Genomic DNA, 14218 nt, shown 5'->3' on the forward strand with positions numbered 1-14218 from the left:
CAAAAAGAAAGATGGACCCCCACGTGATATAATCACAAAATTTCATTATTACAGAACGAAAGAACAAATACTATTTGCTGCAAGAGAAAAAAAGGAACTTAATTTTCAAGGACACAATTATCAAATTTTTGCTGACCTATCCCAACTTACTATTACTAAAAGACGATCCATGAAACCCCAACTAATGGAACTGCAACGCCACAACATTATGTATCAATGGGGCTTCCCCTTTTCAGTCAGATTTAACTACTAAGGTACAATTTACAGAAGCAGATCAGCAGATGAACTACAACAAACCCTTTTAAAATTAAATCTGACAGAACCCACAAGCAGCAACACTCCCACACGCAGAAGAATGGCGTCATCTTCACCTTCAGGCAGCACCCAGAAAATTTCAGAACAAAATGGGAATCATCATTCTCACAAAAGAGGCCGTTATGCCACTTCATCCATGGACCAAGAAGATTCAATGGACTGACATCCTAATTCCTGATATCTCTTCATTTATTATACTAAGAGATGGTTCTCTATAAAAAACCTGTATTTATAACTGAATGTAACTGCATTCTGATAGTCACACACTGTGTGGGATCATGTTACATTCCAGTTATATTTCTTATTACTTCTGATTCATATAGCCTTAGAATATATAAGTGAAATAAGGAAATTCTTGTTCAGTTATATATTATCAGGTAATAACAATAGATTTATTACTTTTTAGGACAAATATGTTCAATAATCCAGAAGTAATGGAAGCTTTTTCTTTCTTTTCTTAAAACAAATATTTTATTACCTAACTAGTTCCTAGAATTATGTTTTTGTTCATTCTAATCTGAAGCAATACAACCTCAATTTTATGAGTTAACATATCTAAACAGTTACATATGAATAAAATATGTAATTGTTTACTCCAAAAGGGTTAAAATCCCAAAATAATTCAAACTATCTTCATCAATACCAAAGTTATTAACAGTACCTTTCTAACTGAATTATTTAGCCTTGGGCAAGACTAACCATATACAACCACCCTGGAATAAATAATTTCAACAAAAACTATATTCTGCACTCCAATTAATGAAACATCATTTTGATGTCTTTTGACATAGCACTTCTCTGCTGTAAGCGGAAGATCCGTGTACCCCCATTAGCCCTCCTCATTCTCCCAACCATATTATGTGGGAGTGTGACGAAGGCACTTATTCCCCTGAGAGAGATATTTATTCTCTTTCACGGGTAAATTGTGATTACTTGCAAAAAATAATTTATACAATGTATCATCTAATCTCATATATTTTTTGTTTACTCTTTACTCCAGAATTCACTGGTTTCTTTTCTATCTATTCATCTCTTCAGTCCACACAGGTTGATCTGCGTAGTCAGCTCTGCATAACAAAAAGTAAGACAAAACTATTTGATCTATTGCCATGGCACCACTGAATATACTTTCCCTGAATGTTCAGGGAATAAATGTCCCTCAAAAAAGGACCAAAGCCTTCCGTACTTTCCATAACAAGAAGGCTCACATAGTATGCCTCCAAGAAACACACTTCACCAAAGATTCTACTCCAAAATATATTTCTCCTTTTTATCAACAAATTTACACGGCTTCTGCCTGTACCAAGCAAAGGGGAACTCTAATTGCATTTCACCGATCCACACCATTCACCTTATCATCAGAAATTAAAGACCCAGAAGGTAGATACCTGATACTCATGGGTTATATAATGGATACAGCAATCACGGTGATTTCCTACTACGCTCCTAACAAACAACCTACACCTTTCCTCTCACATATATTACAAGTGATTAATACACACAAAATAGGAACAGTGATAATGTGTGGGGATTCGAACCAGGTCCTCCTCCCATTTCTAGATAAATCACCTTTTACACCATCCAAAATAACCTCTAGATTACCTTTTTCTCAACTTCTTTCCAAATACAATCTGGTAGATTCATGGAGAGAAAGTAACCCAATGAAAAAGAAATTCACTTATTTCTCGCACCCTCATCAAACCTTCACCAGAATAGATCATATTTTTCTAACAATAGGAATGATATCAGAAATTATTGCATCAGATATAATTCCGATTCCGTGGTCTGACCATAATGCAGTATACACTACTATAGCCTCAGCCATACCAAAAGCGCATGACCCAACGTGGTACTTACCGGACATAATGCTCAAACACCCACTACATCAGATGGCCATTGAACAAGCTTTAAAGGAATACATATCAATTAATAATACAACAGACATCTCCCCAATAAAGACATAAAAAGAGAGAGGGGCGCACCGGCCATGTGCATTATCTTTTGTAAAACATTTATTTAATAAAATAATAAAAGAAATTACTCACAAGCAGTAGTACAATCAGGTGCCATAAAACTCGAGCAGCAACAAGCAGCAAGTAGTTATAGTGATGAGCGAAGCTTTCCAAAGGTCTTAGAGGAGCGTACAGGCATCACTACTAGCTAACGCGTTTCGAAGGGCACGTCCCTTCTTCATCAGAGCTCAGCAGTGAACCCTCCTTCAGTGGTCCCTGTATATATAGTGAATGTGCCAAAAAAGCACAGCCAATGGAGTATGGAGAGCACACGGGGCCCCTCCCCCCCTCCCCGTGGATCCCTCCCCCCCTCCCTGTGGATCCCTCCCTCATAGGCTTCTCACTTGTGCAAGTGGATAGATGATAATAAGTTAATATAATAGAAAGATATAGATGAATAAAAAAAAAAAAAAAAATTAAATAAATAAAAAAGGGGGCCAAAGCCAAGGCTGACCGTAGGTGTACACAACATACAGTGACAAGGGCAAGATGTGATAGATCACAGAGGGATGCAGAGTGGCATAGACTAAAGAAAAATTTGTTAATAGGGGGAGGAGCCATGTACTTGGCAGGCTAGCGTATGTGAATGGACACTGTACCTTCAGTGTCCGGTCCTGCTCTCTGTGTGAGCCGCTCTGCATATACGAGCGGCTCGCCGATCGTTTCCGCATATTGTACCTGTACTGGAACGCACGCCAGTGCGTTTGCGTTCCAGACAGGAGGAAGAGGCGGTGCGCGTCATTTCCTCTGCGCCTGCTGTCGCCTCCCAGTGACGTGAGCGGCATTAGAACGCTCGGCGCCATGTTGCTGGAGGCAGACCATCGAAGGAACATGGCCGGCACAGGCGCAGAATCTACCTGACGCCGGCCCGATCATGGGTCTGCCCCGCTGACCGTGGCTGCTCCAGCCACAATGCCAGAATCGCGGCACTCAAGTTGTAGACATATTCTAAAAGTAGCACATGAAGTAAAAGGGGCCCCCGCACCACAAGAGATATTATGTGTATTTCATTCTCCTGTGTGGTGCTAAATGTGCACCTGAGGGGAAGTAGGACCAGGTGTATAAATAATAGATTATGTATATAGAATTATATTGTAATAATATATGTCATATGGCATTGAGACCATTGTCCATGGTACACATATATATATATATATATATATTTTTTTTTATTCATCTATATCTTTCTATTATATTAACTTATTATCATCTATCCACTTGCACAAGTGAGAAGCCTATGAGGGAGGGATCCACAGGGAGGGGGGGAGGGATCCACGGGGAGGGGGGGAGGGGCCCCGTGTGCTCTCCATACTCCATTGGCTGTGCTTTTTTGGCACATTCACTATATATACAGGGACCACTGAAGGAGGGTTCACTGCTGAGCTCTGATGAAGAAGGGACGTGCCCTTCGAAACGCGTTAGCTAGTAGTGATGCCTGTACGCTCCTCTAAGACCTTTGGAAAGCTTCGCTCATCACTATAACTACTTGCTGCTTGTTGCTGCTCGAGTTTTATGGCACCTGATTGTACTACTGCTTGTGAGTAATTTCTTTTATTATTTTATTAAATAAATGTTTTACAAAAGATAATGCACATGGCCGGTGCGCCCCTCTCTCTTTTTATGTCTTTGTTTGCTAGGATTCCCCATCCTTGAGGGCAGCAAGGCCTGTGATTGATCTTTTTCCATATATTTGGTTGACCACTTGTGCGCAGGAGTCATTTTCTTTTTTCTATATCATCTCCCCAATAACACTGTGGGAAGCTCATAAGCCTGTCTTGCGTGGTACAATACAAAGACAAATGGCACTATTTAAACGGGAACGCAAAAATCTAGCAAAAAAACTAGAACTCAATTTTAATGCAGCCTACATATCATTTCAAGATAATCCATCTCAGAGTACAAAATCTCATCTGGAAAAATCTAGATTGGAATACGATCTATTTCTCACTGAGTCAGTTGATAAATCCCTCAAACGCTCCAAACACAATTTCTACATGAATACAAACAAACCAGGTACATATTTGGCTCGGGCATTAAATTCAACTAACAAATCTTTCAAACCAATACGTTTGAAATTATCAAAAAATGTTTACACTTGTAATCCAGTTAAAATAGTCCATAAATTTCACTCACATCTCGCAACTTTATACAAGACAAACAATGAATTTAATCCTACAGAAGCTGAATCCTTCTTCTCAAAAATAACCTTACCTGAGTTATCTCAGAATCAAAAAAGCAGTTTGGATGAGCCTATAACTATAGATGAAGTTGCTAACGCCATAAAAGACCTAAAACTTAACAAAAGACCAGGCCCAGATGGCTACTCGGCTTTATACTATAAAACATTCTCAGAAATACTCTCTCCCATTCTCACTGAAACTTTTAACAAACTTCTAGATGGACATTCTTTTCGGCAAGAAACACTAATGGCAATTGTTTGTATGATCCCAAAACCTTTTTCTGATGATACTTCCTGTGTGAATTATCGGCCTATCTCTCTGTTAAACCTCGATATTAAATTATTAGCAAAAATAATAGCAAAACGCCTCAATAGCATTATAGGAAAATTAATACATAGAGATCAAGTAGGCTTCATGCCAAATAGACAGGCAGGCGATAATATACGCAGGGCAGTGTTATTGGCACATATTGCTAAAAAACGGAAAATCCCTTTATGTTTTCTATCTCTCGATATTAAGAGGGCATTTGACACAGTATCCTGGCAATATATGCTATATTCTTTACAAAAATGGGGTTTTGGACCCCACTTTTTAACATGGATCAAAGCATTATATAATAAACCCAAAGCCTATATAAAATATGCTGGATACAAATCTGAAGCCTTTAATATTGAAAGAGGTACCCGACAGGGTTGCCCATTATCTCCCTTATTATTTGCCCTTATACTCGAACCCATGGCCCAATACATCAGAACAAACCAAACTATAACTGGCATTGAAGTAGGAGGTATTACACACAAATTATGTATATTTGCAGACGATATATTACTTTTTCTATCATCACCACAGGTCTCTGGTCCTAACTTAATACCAGCTCTTGATGGATTTGCAGCCCTATCCGGCCTTATGATTAATCCTAAGAAATGCCTAATGCTTAATATTTCACTCACAAACATGGAATTGATCCAGGCTAGGGCTGCACTCCCATTCACATGGGCAGAAAAATCCATCCCATATCTTGGAATTCATTTAACAGCATCTCATTCTGACTTATTCTCAACCAATTATCCTCCTGTATTAAGACAGATCACAAATCTAATAAAACAATGGTCGCAACTTCCTTTATCCTGGATAGGGAAGATTAATGCGATCAAAATGACTATTCTACCCAAATTGCTTTATCTATTCAGAGTCCTCCCTATTCCAATTCCTTCCTATTTTTTGAGAATAGTACAAAAAAGAGCAACTTCGTTTATATGGGGCTCTTCTAAACCACGTATACCTATACACACACTACATCTTCCCAAAAATAAAGGAGGCCTGGGATACCCTAATTTTACTAACTACTACAGAGCAGCACATTTGGCCAGTCTGTCCAAATACCATGCAAAACAGGAAATCCCATTATGGGTATTTATAGAGGCTTCAGAAAATGACCCTCTATTAATATCAAATTTATTATGGCTTGATCCTAAAGACCGCTTTAAAATTCATAATCCCATAACTAAACACTTCTTATCTCTCTGGGATAAACTAAAAACCAAATATCAGTTACAATCTCCACACAATCCTCTCCTTTCTTTTATCAGAAATCTGGCCTTTTATCCGGCATGGATCTACCCAAATTCTTTTAAAGCTTGGACAACATCAGGCATTCAGACACTAAATGACTTCATAGCATCTAAATCATTCCTTTCATTCCCATCGCTTAGAGAAAAATATGATCTACCAAACTCTGAGATATTTAGATATCTCCAAATCAAAAATTTCTATACACCATTCCTAAAGGGGGATACACCATTATCCCAATTATCCATTTTTGAATCAATCTGTACAAAAGATCCATTTGCTAAAGGTACAATTTCATCACTTTATAATCAATTATATGGAGTAGCAAATCTTAATAGACCCTCTTATGTTCAGAGGTGGGAGGAGGACCTGGGACGAACTTTAGAAGACACGGACTGGTCTAACATATGGCTCACATCTAAGTCATCTTCACTCAACATCTTAGCACTGGAGACAAATTATAAAGTCCTAACTCGCTGGTACCTTGTACCCGCTAGAGTGGCAAAATATTCACCTAATACCTCAGCTCTTTGTTTTCGAGGATGCCCAGAAATAGGCACATATTTACACATATGGTGGACGTGCCCAGTAATCCAAACCTTCTGGAAGGAAGTCTTCGTGATTGCATCTAAAATATTTAAAAAAATAATACAACCAGATCCATATTTAACTTTACTTAATCTAAAACCGGAATGGTTAACACTCTCTCAATTCAAACTTATGATCCAACTAATAACGGCTGCAAAACAAACAGTGGCCAAGGCATGGAAATCTCCTACATTGGTACTAGCAGAAACAATTCACAGAATGAATAATATAATGTCCCATGCTAAGATGGTAGCCATCGATCAAAATCAAATTCCAAAATTTGAAAAACGTTGGCATCCTTGGATAAAACAACAGTTCCTGTCAAACTTCAATGACTCTGTCCTGTTGCCATGGTAACAGATTAAATGACTTACAGAGACACCCAGTCTAAGGCTTCAAAGAGAACTAAAAAGAATAATAAACTGACGAGCGGGACAACCTTGTGGACCATACCTCTACCTTTCAACCCTTTTTCTTCTTTCTCTTTCCTTTTCTCCACCTTACGATTAAAGCTCATTATCAGAATTTATTTGACCTATATACACTCTACTTGTACACAATATGTATAGTAGGTATAAATCATTTAAATACCTACAAAAGTAACTAAGGAAATGATATATATCTTTAATTTAGGTTTACGTGAACCCAATGTTTAATATTTGAAATTTAATGATATTTACCTATATAAACCCTACTGTAAAACAATGAGCTTACTTTATAGATCCTTGTAAACTTACTTTATGTATCTTTATAACATTGTATACTCAATAAACTTCTTTTGACAAGGAAAATAACCAAGTTATTTTAGCAGCAGGAGAGGAGGGGCAGGCATTGACACTAGCTGATGGGCAGGGGGGAGAGGACAGAGTAGAGACAGTTGGCTGACGGAGACATGTAAACTGACCACGGTATCAGGACTCAGTAGCCATGATAAATGTGGTCAGTTTACAGAGGGGCGGGCAGCACCAGGCAGGATCAGCTAGGTATTTTAGATTATAGAAATGGCCAAATTACACAGCACAAGCACTGTGCTGTTATTCATGCTTTAAAGGAACAGAATCAATTAATTTTTTTTAGGGTAACAACCACTTTAAAGTGGTAGTAAACCGCTGTGTGTGTGTTTTTTTGCAACCTGCAAGGTAAAGCCATAATGTGCTAGTATGAATCACATACTAGCACATTGTGTGAAACTTATCTGAAAACGAAGCCATCCAGTGCTGCTCTGTCACCGCTGAGATGGCTTCCATCTTCACCCAGTCTTCCTTCCAGGTTTACGGACTCCGGCTGTGTGAGTGGCTGGAGTTGCGATGATGTTACATGCACACAGGAGCCATCACTTATGGCACAGAACTCTGAAGGAATGGCTCGGTTGGCCGTTCCTTCAGAGAGCATGCGCCAGTGATGTTACCGGTTGTATGTACAGTAAATATCTCCTAAACAGCACACATTTAGGAGATATTTACAGTACCTATAGGTAAGCCTTCAGAGATGGGAGTTTAGGCCCACTTTAAACAAAGGGTCTCCAGGGTCGTGTATTGAGGAGGTTTAACAACTTCAGCTCTGGAAGGTTTTACCCCCTTCCCGACCAGGCCATTTTTTGCAATATGGCACTGTGTTATTTTAACTGATAATTGCGTGGTGGTGTGATGCAGTACCCAGATAATATTTATGTCCTTTTTTTCCCATAAATAGAGCTTTCTTTTGGTGGTATTTGATTATCTCTGTGGTTTTTATTTTTTGCGCTATAAACAAATAAAGACTAACAATTTTGAAAGAAAAAACTATATTTTTTACTTTCTGCTATAAAGCATATCCAGTAAAAAAAATCTAATTTCTTCATAAATTTAGGCCAATATGTATTCTGCTACATATTTTTGGTAAAAAAAATCCCAATAAGTGTATATTGATTGGTTTGCACAAAAGTTATAGTGCCTACAAACTATGGGATAGATTTAGGGACTTTTTATTTATTTTATTTTTTTTACTAGTAATGGCAGCGATTAGTGATATCTAGTGGAACTGCGACATTGCGGTGTACAAATCTGACACGAAGTGACACTTTTTAGGGATCGTGACACCAATACAGTGATTATTGCTAACAAAAATGCACTGACACTGTATAAATGACACTGGCAGGGAAGGGGTTAACATCAGGGACAATCAAAGGGTTAAATGTGATCAATATCAGTGCTTTCTAACTGTGGGGGATGTGCTTTAACTAAAGGAAAACAGAGATCTGTGTTTCTGCTTAGCAGAAAATCAAGATCTCCATTTTGCTCTCTGGCAGAACGGCGGTCTGCCTTGTTTACATAGGCAGACCGCCATCCTGCCTCTCTCTGAATGATCGCCGGGTTCCAATCACAGCAGGAGTGAAGCTTCAGTGTCACGCGCATGTGCTATAGAGCCGAAGAAGAAAATCACGTACAGGTACATGATTTTGCGCTTAAGGGCCACCCTGCCACAGTATATGTATGTGGGGCAGTCCTTAAGTGGTTAATATTGCTGCCAATAAACCTTTTGTGTGATAGAAATAGAGCTACACATATAAATACACATGGATATAAACACAAGAAATTAGAGAAATGTATTACATTTATAACAACATACTTGGTTGAATATGATCATATAGTAAACATCATTAAAAGTAATCTTCCCATACTTTACTCTGATAGACAATTACATCACCTTTTGTCTAAAGGACTGTACACATGATCGGATTTTCTGATGGGAAATGTTCGATGTCAGGCTGTTGGCAGAAAATCCGACCGTGTGTATGCTCCATCAGACAATTGTTGTCGGACTATCCGCCAACAAATGTTGGCTAGCATGTTCTCAAATTTTTCGCCAACAAATGTGTGATGTTGGACTTTCCAATTGTGTGTACACAAGTCCGCAAAGTGCAAAGTACAAACACGCATGCTAGGAATCAAGGATGAGCCAGAAGCTCTCGGTCTTGTAAAACTAGCGTTCGTAATGGAGATATCACATTTGTGACACGGCAAATTATGAAATCTCTCAAAGCAGCGCATTCTCATCTTCTTTATAATGGTATAATAATGAAGCTGCATTGCTGGTGATATTCACAGGGTTCTGACAAACGTATTTCCTTTTTTTTCTAGTGATCTCCAGAATATTTTTTTTTCTAGTGATCTTCAGAATAATATATATATATATTAATATTTTTCTAGTGATCTCCAGAATAATATGTTTTTTAGTTTTGTGTGTCAAGTTACAACTACACCATTATTATCTTGTATTTTTTAACCTCAAAGATACAACTATGTTGGTGTTCCTTGTTAATTTGACATTGAATTTTTGAAATGTACCTGCCTACTCACAAACAAACTGTCCTATTTGAAGTAAAACACATAGCCAAGTATTTGTCAAAACAAAAATGTTTAATTCAATATATCAAAATAAAGAGGAAGGCAATGATGGAGAAACAGTTGGAATTGGTGAAGCCTTTGTACCCCAGGGCAGGCATCAATTATTTGACTGTCCAAATTGGTAACCTGAGGAGTCCATTTAATAGGGAGCACAATATGGTCCAGGACTTCGAGAGATCGGGAGCAGCAGCAGATGACATATATGTCCCGAGGCTGTGGTCTTCCAACAGCAAGCATGTTTTTGTCAGACCACACGGAACCCAGGCCATCACTCTCAACACTTCCTTCCACACTTCCTTCCATGCTGCTGTGGTGGGTGGGGTGGCTGTGTTGTTGGTAGAGGTGGTGGAGGAGCATGGTCTAACTCGCAGAGGTGCGTTTTACAGGTGAGTTCGCCCCTTGTCCCTTTGTTTAGAGCCTGAAGAATTATTTCCTTGCATATAGTGCGCTGGTCCTCCTCCATCTGTTTTACTTTATTGCCTGTCAGGCATCCAAATGCCTCCTGGCCATCAGGGGCCGTGCTAATTGCAGCTGTAGCTTTGCAAAGAAAAGCAGCCGTGGCATCGTCCAGGTTTTTCCTGACCCTTTTTGTTGGAGGGCAGAGGGGAGGAACCTGCAACTCTGTCAGGCTGCTTACCACGGCCTCCTCTTGGCTGAGGCTGAGACTTTCCTGTGTATGAAAATGGTACATAGTTTTAGGTTTTTGGTTATCGATCACACATATTTTTGAGCTCATGACTGTTGCAAATTGAATGTTAACAAATAGAAAAGACTATCATTCTGACCCCAGCATTTTTCATTCTTGTCCCAATCATTTTTGGCCACTACAGTCTATTGAAATGTAAACCATTTTGTTAAATCAGAAATTTGTGATCAATAACATCCAGTTAACATCATTTAATTTTTGACAGGAAATATGTTCTACGGTGCTATACCTGGGTCAAGCTGGGCTCCTCCACATCTTCTTTCTGGGTGGAAGGCCCAGGTTGGACCTCAGGAGCTTCATCTGATGTTGAAGGAAGTGTTGGGAGTGATGGCCTGGGTTCCATCTGGTCGGACAAAAAACGCAGGCTGTGGTAGTACCACAGCCTGGGGCCATATACGTCATCTGCTAATGCTCCGGATCTCTGGGAATCCTGGACTTTCTTGGGCTCCCTATTATATGTGCTCCTCAGGCTACCAATTTTGCACTTCAAATAGTTGATGTCTGCTATGGGTTACACAGGTTCATTAATTCCAACAGTTTCTCCATCGCTGCCTTCCTCTTTATCTTGTTTGACTAGTCCCTGCATTTTACTTGCCAGAGACATGGCAGCTCCCTGTTTTGTTCTATAAACTCTGGCAGGAAGTCTGGGCCCATACATTTATCAACCATTTTATCTGCAAAACACAACACAAGGCTAACCCTAATGTCAGGCTAAACTCTCATAATCTTGTCCCAATATAGGCCTCAATCTATAAGCAGTATAGGCCACTAACCACTGATGCCCCAATTTACAATTGTACCTTAATTTCAACGTCCCTTTGCATGAAAATGATCTTCCGTCCTCCACTCATAGATCATACCTAAGTCTGTTACAGCGACCGCTCGTTATGCTTTATATACACTGCGCATGCTTCAAACTCCGCCCCTGTCCTTCTTCCTTGAAACAGCAGGTGTCTGCGGAAAGCAGCAACAAGGAAAGCCCGGAGCAAGGCAGTTCCCGATCCAGGAAGAGATATAAGGCCTCAAATATGTCCTTTGAAGAGATGGTAGAGATGGAGGACATCTTAAAGAGGACAGACTATGATGGGAATCATGGGCCGTACAGAAACCCTAATGTGAGAAAGGCCAAGATCATGGCTAAAGTTGGCAGAAGTCTGCACAGGACTTTTGGAGTACGACGATCCAAGGATCAATTGCGGAAACTCTGGTTAGACCTGAAATTGAGGGAGCAAGATCAGTATAGAAAGATCAGGAAAGTGCTGCAAAAAAGTAAGTATTTGTCGTGTGTTCCTATTATTATTATTACTTTCATGCTGGTCAATGTGCTTTTCTTTACCGCTGTAAAGTTTAAAATGCCAAGTTTGAGGTTCATGGACACAGGAATCGTTCATATTAAACATCTTTCGTTCAACCACTACTACATCGATTTTGACAGATGCAGTTTAACTACATTTGTTCAGGCCTATTTTGATTAAAATAAGTTTATTACATTGTTGTCTAGATGTGTTTGAAACTATAATGAAATGACAACTTTATTCAGTGTCAGGAGAGGACACTCAGCAGCTGTTTACACATCTGGACAAAGGAGCACTAGTGTGAGACACCATAACACCCTTGTTATGGTGTCCCACGCAGGTGCTCCAGTGGATATTAGGGGTCTCTCCATTTGTGAAACTTGCACAAAACAGGTAAGTATTCCACCTTTTGAAAGGGAAAAAATCATGTATTCAGCTTGGAACTCTGCCAAAACAGACAATTGGAAGACACTTTTCTAAGCAATGTTTCATATTACTATTTCTAGCCTAACATATCTGTCTGTCATGTATACCTTTTTTGTATTCACATAGGGGAGAAAAAATAGGGACATCTGAGGACACCAGTAACCCCACAACGAATGAAGAAAGGCAACTCACTACACATCCTGAAGATGTGGATGCAGATGTTCAGGAAGTGCTGGGTGAAGTGGTAGAAATGGTGTCGACAACAGGTCAGTGTCTGAGACCACAGCTTCAGGCAATAGATGGATGCCTGCATATTTATAATACATGGTGTGTTTTTTATTTTTAGGTGATGTGGATGTTGTGGAAGAAGAAACTCACTTCAGCAGTTCAAGTGCACAAATCCTGATCAAGGAGTTCATGGGAATCGTGATTTGGAACAAATGAAACAAAACGTCTATGATGTTCAAAAAAGACTGTGCAACATCATAGATATTTTAAGAAAAATCTAAACAAAGAAAACATTTTATAGTTGTCCTTATGTTGTATGTGTTTTTACAGTTTTAAATGAATCACAAAGCCACATTTAGAAGATGCACACAGTGTGTCAACATGTGCTATCTCCTATCATGGAATATCAATGTACGCGTTTTGTGGATGCAACCCCTTCCTCCAAACTAAAGAAGGTGAGAGGAAGGGGTTGCACCCCCAAAATGCGTCCATTGATCCCATGTTGGAATCTAGCACATGTTGACACACTGGGGCTTATTTCAAAAAGGCAAAACCACTTTGCACTACAACTGCAATGCAAGTGCACTTGAAAGTGCACTTGTAGGGCAAAGTGGATTGGCCTTTCTAAAATAATCCCCAGTGTGTCAACATGTGCTAGCTCCCATCATGGGGGATCAATGGACGTGTTTCGGGGGTGCAACTCCTTCCTCTCACCCACCTCAGTTTGAAGGAAGGGGTTGCACCCACAAAATGCGTACATTGATATCCCATGATGGGAGATAGCACATGTTGACGCACTGTGTGTTTCGTGGCTTTAGCAAAATAGATGTAGAGAAAAGACACACATTTTGGGCATGGGATCATGAGGGAAATCCAAATTTTAAGTCCCAATTTGTGTGTATCTTCAAAATTTGGCTTTTAGAGGGGTGAGCTCACCCCATCTGATGAAGGCAAGATCAACACAGTTTTGAGATACTAATGTCTCATATGGCCTTCACTTTAGCAAAGTCAAACTTTGCAAGTGTATGTGTATGTGTTTCGTCATTAGTTGACGTCTTCAAAGGGGGCCCCTTTGAAGACGTCAACTAATGACGAAACATGTAGGGCGTGGCTACGTTGTAAGCCGTCACGATTGGCCCATGTTATGCACGGGTTACTGAAAGTTTTTTACGCCGGCTTGTTTTTAATTGTCCTTACACTTTAGGGAGCGTGCACTCTCTGTTTTGATTTGTATTTTTATTAATAAATTTGGAAGCTTTTTTACACTATTGGAGCCCCGCTCTTTTGCTTTTCCCTTTATCCTACTGGGAGCAAGAGAGCTTTCCTTTCCCCCCCTCCAGACGTTTCACTTGGACCAGCCCGGACCAAAGACAGCATTCCAGACAGCAGCTGGGGAGATCTTCTTCATACACGGTCCCTGCAGAGGGCAATATCTGCATGTTTGATAGACCCTGCCAGCGAGGGGGTCCAACACGGAGGGTAAGGGTCCACCTTTACTATTTTTATTTATTGG

The sequence above is a fragment of the Aquarana catesbeiana genome, linkage group LG02 (genome assembly GCF_042186555.1).
Source record: "Aquarana catesbeiana isolate 2022-GZ linkage group LG02, ASM4218655v1, whole genome shotgun sequence".
Lineage (NCBI taxonomy): Eukaryota > Metazoa > Chordata > Amphibia > Anura > Ranidae > Aquarana > Aquarana catesbeiana.